Source organism: Microtus oregoni, unplaced genomic scaffold (assembly GCF_018167655.1).
Source record: "Microtus oregoni isolate MIOR12 unplaced genomic scaffold, Mior012 000026F_ref0000081, whole genome shotgun sequence".
Taxonomy (NCBI): Eukaryota; Metazoa; Chordata; class Mammalia; order Rodentia; family Cricetidae; genus Microtus; species Microtus oregoni.
The window spans coordinates 7,977,153-7,994,878 of NW_024543085.1; the positions used below are offsets into that span (position 1 = coordinate 7,977,153).

The following is a 17,726-nucleotide window of genomic DNA, read 5'->3' on the forward strand; positions in this document are numbered from 1 at the left end:
TTTAAAGACTGTTCTTATAACAACAGGAGCCAAAAGAAATATTGAGAGATGTCAATAATAGTGTATCAATGTGTATGTGTGAAAGAAAGTGGCTCCCATCTCCAAAGATGCACCATACAGATGAACTGAACTGTCTCTCCTTTAGGAAACTGTGGTGATCTTTTTCCAGTGAAGTCCCTTTTTTTTTTTTGAAGTCCACAATTCAGTAAATTGACTCCTACTTCTCTTAGGCTGATAACAGAAGGCCTCTAAGTTTTCATGTTCCTCAACTATCTTTCAGTAATGCCCAGCCCACTACATGTGTTGATCTTTGAGAGCAATGAATCAGTATCTTTCTTTAATTATCTTCTTTAGTAGCTCAATTTAAACCCCGAATCTTTACAATGTTTTCTCTACGACCATGACTCAAAGCTCAGAGAAACTTGATGATAGCCACGTAAAAAAAAAAAAAAATCCGTGCAAGTTTGGCAACCCTGATGAGCAGATAGAATACTACAGCAAACCTATATTGTTCACTGGAGGATGGGCAGCGTTCAGGGGATGACAACACAGAATGAAGAAGCTAAGTGCTGGTCCATCAAAAGATAACACTTTATAGTTAAATATTCATAATTGCCAACAAGAAAAGAACAAGTAAGGGAAAGTATTGTCACACATGTCATTCATTCTATGGGATAGCTCTTAATTTTCAAATCTTTCTTATCCTCATTATTTCTCATCAAAATCCCTTCATTGTAAATATCTGAGTAGTAACCATATAAAACTTACCTTAATTTGGCTAATCTTTTTTTTAAATACTTTAAAATCCTGTTTCATTCTTTCCTGTGGCACTTATACTGTCTCATATAATAGCTTTAATATAATTTTAAACCACTTTCTTTTTCAATTAGGTTGAAGGTATTTTATGACTTAGTATTTTATTTTGCTTTAAATTACTGCATTTCCTGGTGTGATGCCATGCATATGATGAATTCTCAATGAGCTATTTGTGAAATTGAGTTTGCTGGACATTCAATTGATTTTGGTTAAAGAAGTTGCAAGTAGGAAGCTCTAATACAATTAGAGGTTCTCAGCTTTTCTGTCTTTGATGCTTCGCATGGAGCTCATTCCAAACTCAGAATTCTTGTAGAAATGTTTAACTATTGATATATGAGTACAAAAATACTTAAAGGACACTAATTAATACTTGTTAATGCATTGAGGCCTTAAAAGCCATTATCACTGGACTTTTCTATCCCCACCCATTGTGAAGATGGAACAGGCAAGGTACTTAAACAGAAGTGAGGTTAAATATGATGGTAAAATGTGATTTGGCTAAGACACTATGGTGAGCTCAGATTCACAACTACTTCATGCCTGCTAAACCTTTGCATACCTTTAAGAGTAATTTTTATCATCCAAGTAGACAGCATGATGGATAAATAAAGAATCATGCCCTTTCTACCCTAATGACCCAGTAAGCGAGACTGGTTTGATCAGTTTTTATCTCAAATCACTATCATAAAAGGCGACCCCACTTCAGTAAAGTGAACAAAATTTGGAAGAAGGAAAAGAATTGTTGTAGAGAAACTAGAAGTATGTTTCAAAAGATCTCTAATCATGAGCATAGAGAAGATAGATGAGGGGAAAGGGGAATTTGCATATCTGTCCAAAACTTTGTTACTGCATTCATTCTTATTAACGCTCTTTGATGATGACAGAAATCGGTATTTGTTATTCATTGTAACATATATGCATGTCAAAATGAAAAAAGACGTTCTAAAAATTGTTTCCATCTAAAAATTGAAACATTTGTCAAACTGTGAGAGGATCTTAAGGGAATGTAGGTGTTGTAAGGATCCAGACTCATTAGGATAGGATAATTATTGAAATGTTTATTACATGTTTCTTGCTCGATATTGTTTATGCTGGTTGTAATTATAATTTTTAATACCTGATATTTGTTCTTGTTGTTTATAATTTGTATTAGGCTTAGAAATGTCTTATTAAAACAAAGTGAGGGTGCTGTAGGAATTCCTCCTACCAGTGTCTTTAAGTTACCCACCCACGTGGGTGTGGCATCTTTCAATTTATATGACAATGTAAAGCACATGTGTAGACTCTTTTCTGACTGCGTGATTCGGTTGCTGTTTCCCATTCCAGCAGAGGATTGAGATCTATGAGTCTACCCCTAAATAAATAACATTTTATTATGCCCAGTTCTGAGCTAGTGTGGGATTTCTTTTTAGCGTCCTTCTTCATGTGGAGAAGATTCAGTCTCTGTCTATAACTGCAAACCTTGGCAATAGCCATTACAAAAGATAAGCTTTACCAAGTCATCTTAGAGTGGTCAACCATAGTGACACATATTTATTTTTCCCAAATTCAATGGGCACAGGTAGGATGATCATAGACTAGCTTAGAATACATACTGAAAGGCATTGTTTGGGCAAGCAAAGCCTACGGTGTCTAAATGTGTCACATAAACAAAAAAGGAAAAAGAAAAATAAATGAGCACAAGCCAAAATTTATAAGAAAAGATGCAACACATTCCTAATAATTTTCACCTTGGAATTTTGTGGTAATTGTCTAAACCATTTGTTTAACAATCCAGGAAATTGCTCATCGGAGAGGTTTTGAACCTTAAAAATCTCTCACCTTCATCCTTTTCTACTTATAAAAGAAATTAAGCATGAAACAGAATGAATAAACAACTTTGGTATACGTGTAATTACTCCCAGGGTGAAATATTCTACTATATAAATTCAGAGGTCACTTTATTTTCTATCAAGAGCTAGATAGAAAATAATACAGGTCTTATAGTTAATACAGTTTTGAAAAAAATACTTAATTATCCTGCTTGAAAGTACCTGTAGATACAAGCAAATGACTGGACATGATCATACCGAGTATTTTTTTCTTGGCCCTGAAGCTGAATTAATGTCATTTTACATACCAAAACACATTCTTGTTTGGGCTTTGTCAACAATTCTGAGTTTCTATTCTACACAGCCGGCTGGGTTTGTTCTTCAGACTATAGCATATAGTGTTCTAACTTAATTCTTACTAGCCTATCTTAATCAGAAATCAGAAATAAAATAAGCTACAGACAATTACCAGTTCTCTTGTTTATAATCCTGTCCTTTAAAGGCTTACTCATTTTTTTATTTATGTGCATGCATGTGTGTCTGTGTAAGTTTATATGCATCACATATTTAGAGTATGTCAGAATCCCTGGAACAACAGTTAGATATGAGATACCAGACATGGATGTTGGGAACTGAACCAAGAACTTCTGCGAGTTCATCAAATCCCCTTAATGCATGAGCTTTCTCTCCAGTCCCCTTGCTACATTCTTCTACCACTTTGTTTTTAAACCTATAATACTTTATCAGTGTATTAAAAATAAAGTTTTGGAAAAGCTAATATCTCTTAATTTTTTTTAGGTCTGTAAAGGGAAGAAGTTGATCATACACTGTAATAAAGACAGCATTCTGTTCTGCGTTTGGACAGGCCTTAAACTAATGGATTTAGAAGAAAACAGAAAAGGTCAGAGAGAGCGCACAGTCAGTTGTAGGACTTTAAGGATCAGTCTAATTTAGGGGCATGGATGGGACAAGAAACTTTATGCCTGCTACCCAATTACATGAAAAAATGTTAAGCAAAGGCAAACTGGTGACATTTACCTTCCTGCTTATTTCATGAAAGGGCAAAGAAGTGAACTCGTACCAGACAGCTTTGCTGTGTTCTGTGGGAAATAAAACTAGAGGCTTTTAGAGGTGTATCACTGGCTCAAACTAAATTTATCTGACAGCATATGAACAGACTTGACCTGATGGATAACTGCCTATAGTAACAAAGTTCGACACACCCATTTTTTTTCTCAAAGTAGTATCCTTTTCTCAGATTTCTCAGATCTTATTCTTTGAACTATTTTTTGTTACTATATGAACATTTAAATGAATAGAATAACTTTATATTTTACTTCAACTGCCCTTCTATGGAATAAGCTACAACAGTTATGTGTAATAATGTTCATTTAAATATAAATAAGTTATTAAATTCATTTAAACATAAATGCATATTAGTACACAGTTTGCTTTATCCCCATTAAATTTTCTTACAGGAAAGACATTTTACATTGCCTTCACTTTTTAACTGTTTGATTCTGTGCTTTTGCTTAAGAATATATTAAACATGTTTCAAAGGCAGGAAAGATATTTCTTTGTTGTTTTTTACATGGTTTCTTATACTAAAGATTAAATATTTTGTAAATCCATTTTCTGTGCTTACATGCTTTAGGAATTTTTATTTTTCCTTTCTCTTCTCTTCTATTTTTAAACTAAATATAATGAAGAAATTGGATCCCTCACTGTATCATCTGTTATGATTCTTTATGCATTTTTTTTTGCTCCGCCAAGTGCTTGGAAATTGTAGAGAGAAATATTGTACTCTATATTACAAACATGACTATTATAAATGGAGAATCTTTAAAATGTTATCCGTGTTAATTAATTGCCTGTAAAATTTTTAAGAAATATCCTTTAGTTGTGCTTGTCAACATGCTAAATAATTAATAAACAAAATTAACCAGAGTCTAGGTAACCTAAGAATATAATTTTTACCTTACTTAAAACATTTGGCTTTATAAAAAAGAAACTCAATAATTGAAACAGTTGGCAACAAACTTCAGTCTGTTCTTAATTTTACTGTAATTCAAAAAATAGTGAGGGGAAGACAGTAAAGTATGGACACACTTAAACATGTTCAAATTCTCACTGATGCATGTAGGCTAGAATCACAGTATGCAGAATTTTAGACTCCTAGGTACTATATGATTCTATTTTTATACCATTCTTGTTTTTGGAAGATTCATTTTTTGCATATTAGCATTTCACCTGGATGTATGTGTGTGTTCACAGACATCAGAAGAGTTGTACGAAGTCACAAACTGCCATGTGGATGCTGGCAATCCAATGCAGATGCTTTGCAGAGACAGTAAATGTTCCTAATCTCTGAACCATCCCTCCAAAACCTGTGGAGCATCTTTGAAATGTTATAATTTTGAATATAGGGAACATGCTGCTGTCAAAAGAAGCAATGGCTTGGAGAAGTGATGGAAGGACATAAATATAGTCATAAATGGGATTATAATAGATTCATGTAGTGACAGAATTCCTTTTCTACTGCATTGACTACTAAAATGATTACAACTAAAACCTGAGTAAAGTCAAAGGATTATATCAAGATCAGTATCCTATACTATATTTAAACAAGAATACGGCTCAGTGGCTAAGAGCACTGACTGCTCTTCCAGAGGTCTTGAGTTCAATTCCCAGCAACCACATGGTGGCTCACAACCATCTGTAATGAGATCTGGTGCCATCTTCTGGCATGCGGGCATACATGGAGGCAGAATGTTGTATACATAATAAATAAATAAAATCTTAAAAAAAAAAGTCGGGCGGTGGTGGCGCACGCCTTTAATCCCAGCACTCGGGAGGCAGAGGCAGGCGAATCTCTGTGAGTTCGAGGCCAGCCTGGTCTACAACAGCTAGTTCCAGAACAGGAACCAAAAAAGCTACGGAGAAACCCTGTCTAGAAAAATAAAAAAAAAAAAATTTACTTTTGGGAAGGGCTCAATGAAGAGTAGAGATTTCTGTATATTATTTCTTAACTATAAAGAAATAGCATTTATTTTAAAATAAAAACATTTTGGAAGATAAAGAGGTTTTACTAGTTATATTATCAAATATTTCTAAAGAATAATAACGATTATTTTACTATAGCAAAATGATTGAAGTATTCTGATTATAAAGGTTGTACAGTTTGGTGTATTGGATGCACATTGTTTGATTTTGTTTGCTCTTCTAATGTATAATCCCAGTAATATTGGAGCTATCTTGTTTTGCAAACTCCAATTCATAATCGAATGTGATAGCATAATTAGGACTACAGGAATTACCTTGTAGTGCATTAGTCTGTAAGTTTCTCAGTAGAAGGAAAGTTGAACTTCTGACATGGCTATAAAACAGGCCCTGGAGGCTGCTGTTCAACATAATCTGACTCTCGGATTCAATTTCTGAGCACTTTGAAGTCATTTTATGCCACTTGACTCAAATCATTCATCTAAGGGAAAATTTGTTAGTTAAATGTCAGCTCCTTGGTGTTGGTCTATAGACTTCACAGAGGAGGCGAAGTCTACCTAATAATGTTTTTAAAACACACTTTCAGCTTAAGCATCATGCTGAAGCACAGAGAAAGCCCCGCACTGCAGAAGATCCTAGTTGTAGGGTAGCATTGCTTTCCATAAATACACCAAGAGGAAATAACACATGCCACAGTCCAAATGAATTATATCAAAATCCCTGTGGAGTGGAAATTTTTCCCGGTGTATATAAAAGTTTTTACAATCTTTCTTTCCCATTTCTACTGAAATGGGGATTCAGTAGAATTGATTTGTAAAAGTTTTAACATAGTTGGGGTTTTTGTTTGTTTGTTTGTTTGTTTTTCATCTAGTACCTTGTATGTATTGTGGTCTGTTTAACTTAAAGATACCGTCTTGCTGTCCCTTGTGATCTTTCCAGCCATGAGTTGCTCAGCAGAATCAGCCATAAAAAATCAGTATTAATTACAGGTAAATCTAAAGAAATGAAATGCTGACTTGGTGAGTTACTTGATTCAACAAAATAATGGCAGAGCACAGGGACAGACTATGTGTTTAGAAGGATGTTGTTCGTGCTTTCAAATCATCAATATCTTATATACTCTTTTAGTAACAAAACATTTCTCTTCTGGTTAAAATATAGCAAGTGAAAACGTATTTGGTATTATGTGATGACTTTGCTATTTGAACAGCTTTTAGATATCACCATAACCTGTAATTAAAGAAACTATTATATCATACTATATCACTTAATGGTAGGATGATTAACATGTCTTTAAATTAAAATTTTATTTGTCTCAAAATTTTCAAGGTCACTCTAAGTATTTGTTTTCTCTACATTTTGGCTTTGTTATGTTGACTTCATGGGGTATTTACACATGTTAGAAAAGTACATTAATGCCGAGCTGTATCCACAGGTATGCAGCTATTTTTAAAGGCAGAGATTCCTTTGATGTGATTGACAGCTGAATATGTAGGTACCCAGCTTTTCGGGAGGGAGTGTTAATAGGAGAACACTAACTGTTAGGTTTGTAACAATAATGAAACTAAGGAATTCTTAAAACATAGCTTGATAGGATCTTTTGAAGCCAAGAATGGCTCTGTTGTCATTCTCTGCATGCTTCAATTCATTCCATCTAATACACAATTATTAGCAAGAGCTTTGTCTTCTAACCTTGGCTGCCTTAAAAATACCAGCAGGAACCATTTATCATCAAATTTCTTATTAAAACTTGGAAAAAAACACCACACAGCAGTGGATCTTTGAGGTTGCAGCAGTGAGAAAAACCAGTCTCCTATTTTTTTACTGGTTGTGTCTAGTGTTAAAAATAATTACTTTTACAAGATTAGCCTGTGACTTAATTAACAGTTTTCAGAGATGGAGTCAGTTAGAATTCCATTCTGCTCATGGAGGATTATTCTTGATGCTCTATGCCTTTTTAATTGACTGTTCTAAGTATTTGGAATAGTGCTTCATTTCCCTTTGTAGGTGCCTTGGAAAACCAGCTTCCTATGAAAATACATGAACAGTCATTACATTTAAACAGAACTGATGCTTGCCTAGATGTAGTCAACAATATAAAGAAAAATATGATTTCTTCCTTTATTTCATTTAGGCTTAAACTATTTGTTTTACTTATTAAAGAATCTTTAGATATATTTGTCTTTCATGTTGTCTCTTTTAAGGGACTTTTCCCAAAAAATACTTGCTTCTTTTATTTATTCCTAGAGTAACTGCTATTTTATTAATTGGAAATACCTAAAATCAAACATCCCCCCTTACTTGCTTGTTCTTGCCATATCCTCAATATTACAAATGCGTAAGAACATGGATACGTTGCTCCTCACTTTCTAAACTTATTTTTCATGGTATATCTGAAGCAGTTCTATAGTAAAGCACAAAAATCTATCTGTTCATTTTTCATGTGCATATGGATGAATTCTTTAATGCTTATTGATAAATATCATATTTTTTCACCTGTTTCTTTTTACCATGACTTGCTATGCTTCAAGAATCCTGTATACATTGCTTTTTATCTGTAACTACATCTGAAAAATAAATTACTAGAGTAAATGATTTTACTATGTATGTTACTTATTTTGTAATCAATAATATAAAGCTAACCAAATGTAAGAGATTTTAAATGTGGCACTATTAATCTTTTTGACCAGTCAGTGTTTTATTATGGAAGATTGTGCTTTGCATACTGCATGATCCTGAGCAAAATTCCTGACTTAGACTCATTGGTTAGCAGCAGCAATGTCCCTCCCAACCATGACAACCGAAAATGTCTCTGTATATGGTCAACAATTGTCCTGTTCTTACAAATTGTAGAATTATTATCTGAAAGACAATATTTATTTTATTTACCAACACAATGTGCTTCCAAACTTTGAAACATTCGACAGGTATGTGGGTAAAAGAATAAAATCCTTGCATCAGTTAAACTTTGATTTCAATTTTCATGCAAAGGTTAATATTTGTTATGTATTGGTGAGTTTGTTTTTGAGATTTTATATTTTTTATTTTATATGGGTTCATTTCCTATATTTATGTCCGTGCAGCTCATACATGTAGTGCCTGCAGAGACCAGAACAGGGCATTAGATTATACTAGAGTTATAGACTATTGTTAAATGACTTTTGGGTGCTGGGAGTCAAACCAAGAGTATCAGGAAGAGCAGCCAGTGCCCTTAACCACAGACCCATCTCTACAGGCCCCATTTGTGATGTTTAATGGTCTGTTGTTTATATTAGTTTTATTTTGTATTTGACAGGCAGTATAATTTTAATACTCTATTAAACTTATTTTGTTTTTTGTCTGTTTGTTTGCAGCAAATTCCTAGAAGTTGTTTCTTATTGGAGACATAACTGTTCTGCAACTTCACACAGGTCTGAGTTGTTTATGGTGCTTTGATTATGCAGAGTAGTAAAAATTATTATATTTACTTGATTGGTCTTCACTTTTAGTACTTCTAAATTTAAGATGTAATTAGAAAGTCTTTTTATTCTGAGACTTTCAAGTCCATACTTTTAATTAAGATATTCATTTAGTGTTTGACAGTTTCATGCATATATATTGTGCACTTTAGTGACTTTAACCCATTGCCTTCTCACATCACACTGTCTGTTCAACTGAAACCCTCTTCTTTCTAAGAAGTCCCTCTCAAACATCTGCCTTTGTGTGAGTGTGTTTGTGACCTTCTGAGTTTGATCAGAAATGCTTGTTTGAACATCGGTAGGAGAATATTTACTGGAGCATTGAGTACTCTGCAGTGGGTGATGAAAGTGACACATCCTCAACCAACAGCCAATAAAAGTCAGTTATCCCTCCAGTAGGAGTGGTCCTTCCTGGTCCTCTCCAGCCTCCATTATGAAATTTTGGTTGAACCAGTCTCATGCAGGACTTATGCCATTAAGCATAGTAGAGAAATTTCATCAATCGATGGGCATTTCATGTTGAGAAGATATGCCTTTGTGGAATAAAACCTTATAATCTTGCATTCTGGTTGCTCCCTCTTTGGTGATGTACCCTGAGCCTTGCATGTATGAAAGAAAAATTGGAAACTCACTAAAATATAGGCATATCTAAAATGCAATAATAATAGTGGTACAGAGATACCAACAAACTCCATGAGTAGATGAGGCTCACCCTAGAATACAATAGTCATTAAACAACTCCCAGTGCTGTGCGGAAACTCTTCCTATGAGATGTTGCTCAGAGAAGGCCCATAGGTCCCCCAAACAATATAAAATTTTTGCCAGTACTTTTGATATTCCACCAAACTTAAACATAAAATCAAGTTTCTGACGACAAAAATCACACACTTTGAATATAGAACACAGACAAACTAATTTGGGGCTGAGCAAGGGATTTCTTTCTGCTGGATAGCTTTCCTACTGTCAGAAAGTGTTCTGATATGATTGAGGGAAGAGAACCACATTATGAGGGCGGTAACTAATACTATCCAATTGAACTTGAGGCTTGCTCAATAGTCAGAATCCATGATTCCTGACACATGGGAAAGAACCAGTGGCTAGGGAGGCAATAGACTTTAGAGATGAAACTACTACTCATGTCTTGCTAAATGAAAACATTGTTAAGATGCCTTCTAAATATTTTTTTTCTTATACCAAATTCTAGTGTTGCCTCCATCCCTTATGGGAAAATCTTTATAACTGAAGATGGTGATTATGTGCAGGCTCATAAGTGGTCAAAATGCAAATACCCAGAAATGGGAGACTATTTGGCCCTGAACTCCACATCTATTATCATTCTTTCAAACCGATTATTTTTGTTCTGAACATTTCTGCATTTTCTTACTTAATATAAACCTGCAGTACTTGAAATTTAAACAGTACTTGGTATATAAATCTTGTCTTTCTAAGTTTCATTATGATAAAATTTCAAACCTTGTGTATTCTATAGACTATTTATAAATTTTCATGATTTCACTCACAATCCTCATATTTACAGTGGCATGAGAATTATATGCCCTCAACAGAAACTACATTGCAAGTTTAAATTTTGCTCTTTACCCACTGTGTTGATAAGGTGATGTGAGCTCTCCTGATGCTGCGCAGTAGTACACAGTCAAAGAGCCCTGTCAGCCATAGAGTTAGAAGGGCAAACCATAGCATGGTGGGTTCAGCAACTGAGAAGTTGTATTTCAGCTGGATGATGGTGGTGGATGCCTTTAATCCCAGCAGTGCGAAGTGAGAGGTGGGAGAATCTCTGAGTTTGAATCCACTCTTATCTTCAGAAATAGTTCCAGGACAGCCAAGACTACACAGAGAAGCCTTGTCTCAAAAGGCCAAAAAAGAAAGTAACAGAAAGAAGAGGCGGAAGAAGAGAAGGTAAAAGAGAAGAAGAGGGAGAGGGAGAGGAAAAAGAAGGAGAGAGAGGAGGAGAGAAGAAGGAGACGAAACGGAGTAGGGGGATAAGAAGAAAGAGAAAGAGGGAAAAGAAGGAGAGGAAGAGGAAGGAGGAGAAAGAGAAGAAAAGGAGGGGGAAGAAGGAAGAGAGAAGGAGAAAAAAAGAAAAAAAATGTTTTTACTTTTCTCCTCAATTTGACACAATACCTGACAGAAGCATCAAAATAGAGATGTGGTATATTTGGTATGAATTCATAGGGCAGTTCCTTCTACCAGAAATGCATGTCTTCATCCATAGTGGCAAGACAGTAAGTGGCTTATCATTGAATGTTGGTGGATCTGGAATCCAAGAGCCAAAGTGATTGCAGGGCTCACCTGTGACACTTGAAGGCCCATTCTCAGCGATCGACTTCTTCAACACTTCATAATTTCCTAAGGCAGCACCACTAGTAGGCAAGTGGTTATTAAGCACATGAACATTTAGGGACCATTTCTGACTTCATCAGTAATAGATTAATTTAATAACTTACTTTATGCTCAACATATGATGGGCCGACAGGATAGAACCTCATCATATGTCAAGAAGCATCTGTATTTATTTTAGCTAGTGAAAATAAATGATTAATAAAAAGGGCTGTAATTTAGAGGACACTTGCCAACACAGTATGTACTATGTCACATGAATTGTTAAAGTCTCTTATGTATACTGTTAACTGGTCTCGATAGTACTAAGTGTTCTAATTTTGACTGCAGTTTTATGATTGTCATAAGAAAACTTTGACAATGCTAAAATTGTCATATTCATGAACACAAATGAAGGCTTGTTTTCTAAGAAAAGACCTCATTAGTATATTTCAAACACATGAAATGACGCATGGGAATCCCTTCTGGCACTTACTGGTTTTGTGTATGCAAGAGTTAAGTCCTTGTGATTGTGATATGCCTGTGCCTTTAAAAGAAATTCTTCTATAAGAATCAGCACATATAGAAAAAAAAACCTTCCTCCTGAGCTAGGTTTATTTTTAGGTAAACACCACAGAATAAGAATCTAATCAAGCTTCCTGTTATAATGTAAAGTGGAAATATAAAGATGCCTGATTATTTTGTGTTAGTACCAACCGTTTCATTCTATCGTCTGTCTTTTTCTATCACCTGAACTGTGATGTTTTGGAATGGGGCTCCTGACATGTAATAGAAAACTTCAGAGGAAACATTAATATGTTCCTTAGTTCAAGTAGCTCATGTTATCACAGAGGCAAATGAAAAGTCTCCCGACCTTTTCATTTACTTCTAAAACACGCTCGGAGAGGAAAGATTTTTGCCAGATGTTTTAGTTTTAAATTACAGTGCCATGATTGGTTTCATTTCTGGGTCACCCATAGCAACCATTACATGTGAGTGCAAGATGAGCAACGAACGCAGGGGAAATCCTCAAGAATTTAAATGCAAATGCTGTGAATTATGACCAAGTAGGGTTTGTTAGCAAGATAATGCAAATTGACAACATTGTGTATTAATTTCTAGCTTTTTCTTTGTAACTTTTATTCATTTTTATGAGCAAATCCAAATCTATTTTAGTACCATGTCATTTTAGAAACCTCTTACATCAGTGGGCTTTGGTTCCCTAAGACAGCATTTTAGAGGTACAAATTGGAATCTTTCTCTAGAAATCTCCAGCAACTCACCCGAGTACACAGTTTCAGAAAGCCACATCTCTTCAGTCTGCTCCTGTGGTTCCTCGTTTTTCTTTCAAAGAACAGAAGTCCAAATATTTCAAAAAGTAAAGCAAGCATGGTGAAACACGCTTTTAATCCCAGAACTTAGGAGGCAAGGGCAGGACTCTCAGTGAGTTTCAAGTTGGCCTTGTCTACCTAGCGAGTACCAGGACAGTAAAAGCTACAGAGTGAAACTGTTGGTTCCCAGCCCCATTGTCTTGTTTTGACACTGATGGTTTTCTCTATAGTTTTAGCAGCCTTATTTTTTTTTCTGACTTTTTTGACTTGCAGAATCTAGATAAGAGCTTTTAGCTCTGCATCCCTGAAGGCCATCTCAGACTTAAGGAGGTCCGGCTCAAAGGAAGCACGGGATATCCACATGGAGCCATTGGGCACGAGGACAATAGCAAGTTTAACATGGGAAACAAATTCAGCCTCCTTGTCATAGAGAATATTAAATGGTTGTTTAATATTAAATATTAAATGATACACTATGCCACATCCATCCAAGCGTTCTTCTCATCTTTAAATTCTCTTAACATTAAAAAGCATGACATCAATACCTCATTCCGCTTCACTGAAAAAGGCTTGGGAAGGCTTCATTTTCAGGCAATACTGTTATGAAGGGTCTCATTTGTAAATGGTGGTACTCTGCCTTGCATCTTTTGTCTTGCCTTCTTGTTAGCTGGGGAGGATATCCACAACATACATTTTAGGTATTTAACCTAAACAGCCTTTCATGGTCTATCTACTAGTCTGTGATATTCTGGATAATATTTTTATATCCATGGATTACATGCTACTTCTACTGGTATGAAAATATACCTTCAATTGGTAGCAATTAAATGACTTTACTCTCGTCTTCTGTCACTTGTGTATTCTGGTTTTTAATTGATACAAAGGTGATTGGCTTTATTGACATCAGCTTTCTGTTCTGTTACTTGGGTCCCCGAATCTATTCTGATATTATGAAAATGTAAGCCACATTAACAATGAAGTCATCCACATGGATATCAAAATCATTTTTTACCAAGGAATCTTTCTTGAGTATAAAGTCATAGTCACTCTTCAAAGTTGAGAAGCGGTACACTTAAGTAAAATGAATAATAAGAAAATGCTGGTAGAAACGGCAGGACATTCCATCATTCCCTTTTATTTATTGAAGATTCTTCCTATCTCTACCACAATAATTACATCATCTTTCTCACAAAAGCTCAGTAATGACACATCTAAACCTGAAGCTTTCACCAAAGATCAAAGTTCCTATTGGATAATATTACCTGTCCACGCTGCACCTTTCTTCTATTTGGCTATAACTAGGTCCTCAATTACAGTTTGTTCCTGGTGCTCATCTTCCCCCGGCATCTTCTTACCACCATTCTTTCGGCTTCATGTTTCTGTCTCCCTTCCCAGCCACAAACTATGGCCAGAGTCTCTTTGTAAAGATTGGTGTTTTACACATCAACATTTGCCCCTCTTTAAAGCTTCATTATAGATGACCTATCTAGAAATTTTGTGATCTGTCTTCCTGTTTTAGTTGTTATGATTTCTTGTTAAGTTGTTGCCAATTTTTCACTTGTTATTTTTTTCTAATTCATCTAGCCCCACCCCACACAGATTTTGCTGTGGGTATATAGGAGTCCTAGTCAGCAAGACTCTTCATTTCTGTTAGTTATGACGTCCAAGACATAGATGTTGATAAGAATCCACACCGACACCTAAGAGTGTCTTAGAGGTGGCTTCTTACTTCAATGGATGATTTTCTAGCCTTGTGGATCCCTTAGCAGTCAGTAGCACTATAAAATGATCTCTGATGCTTCTTCAAGTCATGGAAGCAACTTAGTTGTACAGTTCCAACTAATGATCGGGTGTGTGCTATGATATTCAGCTCAATCGGTGCAGCATAAAAGGAAGCACAGACAACACACATGCAAATATAGCTAGCTCCAAAAAAACTAACCTTTACTTGAAGACACTTGAACAAAAGAGGAAAGAATGATAGATTTAGCTAACAAACTGTAGTTTATCCTAAGAAACAGTTCTGAAAATATCAATTAGAATCCACGAAAGGCTATAAAAATCAGGTAGCTAGACATAGCCTTAGGATTTTGTTTTGTTTGTTATGAATATGCCTCAATAGTTTGTATGTTAAGCAAATTCTCTGATGGTTACCCATCTGAGGTCCACAATTTGAGAATAGTGCATCTTGCTCAAGAATTGGGGAACTTCTTCTCGAATGTACCAGCCAGGAATATTGTCAGATATGAAGATTATTCAGCTTCTGTTTCAGCCATGAAAGCTCAGTCATAACACATAAGCTGAAATAGATAAGTCCTAAGTGGAAGATGTTCTGTGTTCTTCTGAAACTATTTCCAAGAGCAAGCAACAGGCTAGATGTTCACAGATACATGATCTGAAAGACTCATGCTACACAAAGAACTAAGGTAATTAATAATATTATCTTGAGCAACTAAATTTTTGTTTTTTATATAAATATCTGAGCAAATATTCATTAAAGGCAAATTTTAAAATGCTTTTAGACAGTTTATCAGTATTCAGTTATTTAATTCTGTGGAATTATGTCCGACTTGACCATAAATAATAGGTGTCAATGATAGGAAAAGTGACTAAAATTGATGAAGTGCTCGTGTAAAATGAGAAAAATGATTGTTCTTGAAATTTCATTATTGTTCTGCTCTGTGAGCAGTTTTATGTAGGTAAGACAATTTTCAGTTTTATGTATTTACCAAATTACCTTTATATGTAGTATTAAAATGATAGAGCCTCTAAATTTCTACTTTTCTCAAATACCTCCCTCTCTTTATCCATGTGTGTGTATGCATGCATAATTTTGTCATTGAACCCTAGCCTAGAGAATACGTGCATGCATAAATATATGTTTAAGACCACTCTTTCCTAAACCACCTCAGTGTTTTTTGCATTATTTTTCTTATGGCATACATCATCTATCTATCATTTCATTTCTTCTTAGCCTTTCAACATGTATTCCGTGTCTGCTAACAGTTAACCGGTCTTTACTTCCCCACTCCCTTGCTTTTTTCCCATGTCTTTTCCTTTTCTCCCTGTAACTTTCTCTCTTTCAAATTCATGTCTACTTATAGTTTTTCTTTGTTTTTTTTGTTGTGACCCACTAATTTGAAACATAGCTGTCTGTGTATCTGTCAATTTGGAGCTCTGCTTTGGTGCCTACTAGGTAGAGAAGTGGGTAAACAGCTAGAGATAATAATTCCCTATCTGTAGGAATCTATTGATAGTTAATAGCTCATCAGTAGGTCCCCATGAACCCCTCCCTTTCCATAGCTGTTTGCTGACAGGGCTAATCTTGTGTGTGCTTAGAACAAGTAGCCAGAGATATTGTGAGCTGACGATTATAATAGTTATGTTGATTTTACAGGGTGACATTCTATAACTTTGCATTCTGTCTTGCAGCTCTAGAACACTCCCTGCTCCCTTTACTATAAATTTTCCAGAGTCTTATAGGGTAAGATGTAAATATCTTGTTTAGGACTAAGTATACAAGGGTCACTTATCCTTAGCACCTTTGAGAGCCATATGATTCATTGCTTTTCACAATTGCCTTTTGTTAATGGAGTTTTCCTGTCACAACTGACTCCCAGTTCCTAAATAACCTACTCAGAGATTTAGTAAAAATTGTAAAAACTTGGCTGATAGATTAAACTTGTTACTAGCTAACTTCTACATTCAAATTAACCCATATTTTTATCTGCATTCTGCAACGTGGCTCATGGTTTGTTGTTATGTCATTATCCACATGTCCTGCTTTCTCTGCATCTGACTGGCATCTCCTCTACCTCTGCCCTTCTTTATCCCAGCATCCTTAGTTTGGTTGCCCCACCTAGACTTCCTGCCTGTCTACCAAACAGATTTTTATTAAATCAATAAACAGCAAATTTTTATAGTTTACAAAAGGAATATTACACAGCATTTCCCCTTTATGTCTAACTAAAAACAATTTTTTTTTTACTTTTAACATTATATATATATATATATATATATATATATATATATATATATATATGATTTCCAGGGGTCATCTCAAATCAAACCTGATTTTCTTTAACCCAGAATGAATCCATAGCTTCTCATTTCTTGTGGAAATAAATCATAACCTCTCCTGCAAAGCAACACATATTTGACTTAAATTTTGAGTCAAGATATTTTTTTTAAATATATAGGTTGGTTTAACCTAGCAGCTTTTATAATCCAGTATCTCTTAGCAACAAAAAATTTAAAGATAACATAACAATGTACAGGGTTCAGACTCTTTGTGATGTAAAATTCCGCTCTGTATGCTGTGAATACCACTGGTTAATAAAGAAACTGTCTTGGCCTGTTAATAGGGCAGACATAGGTAGTTGGGGAAAAGTAAAGTGAATTCTGGAGGCAGAATGAGAGAGAAGCATGGAGCCCCACCAGAGATAGACTCTGGTTATTTACAGATTACTAGAAATAGGTTAAATTAATATGTAATAGTTAGCCAATATGAAGCCTAGAGCTAATGTGCCAAGCAGTGATTTTATTAATACAGTTTCTGTTTGATTATTTCAGGGATAAATGGCCATTAAATAACTAGCAGTCTCTTTACAACATCTTTGTGCATTTCTCAACTTTAAATGGCTTACTTTTTTACATTACTCCCTTTTTAAGGACGAGAGAGAGAGAGAGAGAGAGAGAGAGAGAGAGAGAGGTAGATATAGATATGACTGTCTATATCTTCCTTTCTGTTCGTTTAGAACCATTTTAAAGCTTTCTCAGGCTTTATGTGGATATATGTGTTCCCAGACATTGGACACCATTTGTTGACAGAAGTTTCTTGTCTTGACTTCCTACCAGTTCCCAAATGGTTGACTTGGAGACTTAATATTAGTTATAAATGTTTAGCTAATAGCTTAGACTTGTTACTAGCTAAATTTTGCATATAAATTAACCCATATTTCTTATCTACCCTC

The 17,726-nt window shown here is 35.1% G+C and overlaps 1 pseudogene; it reads left to right on the forward strand.

Moving 5' to 3' along the window:
* Positions 1 to 400: 400 nt before the first annotated feature.
* LOC121463257 overlaps positions 401 to 17,726 on the forward strand; it is a 99,102-nt pseudogene continuing 81,776 nt past the window's right edge.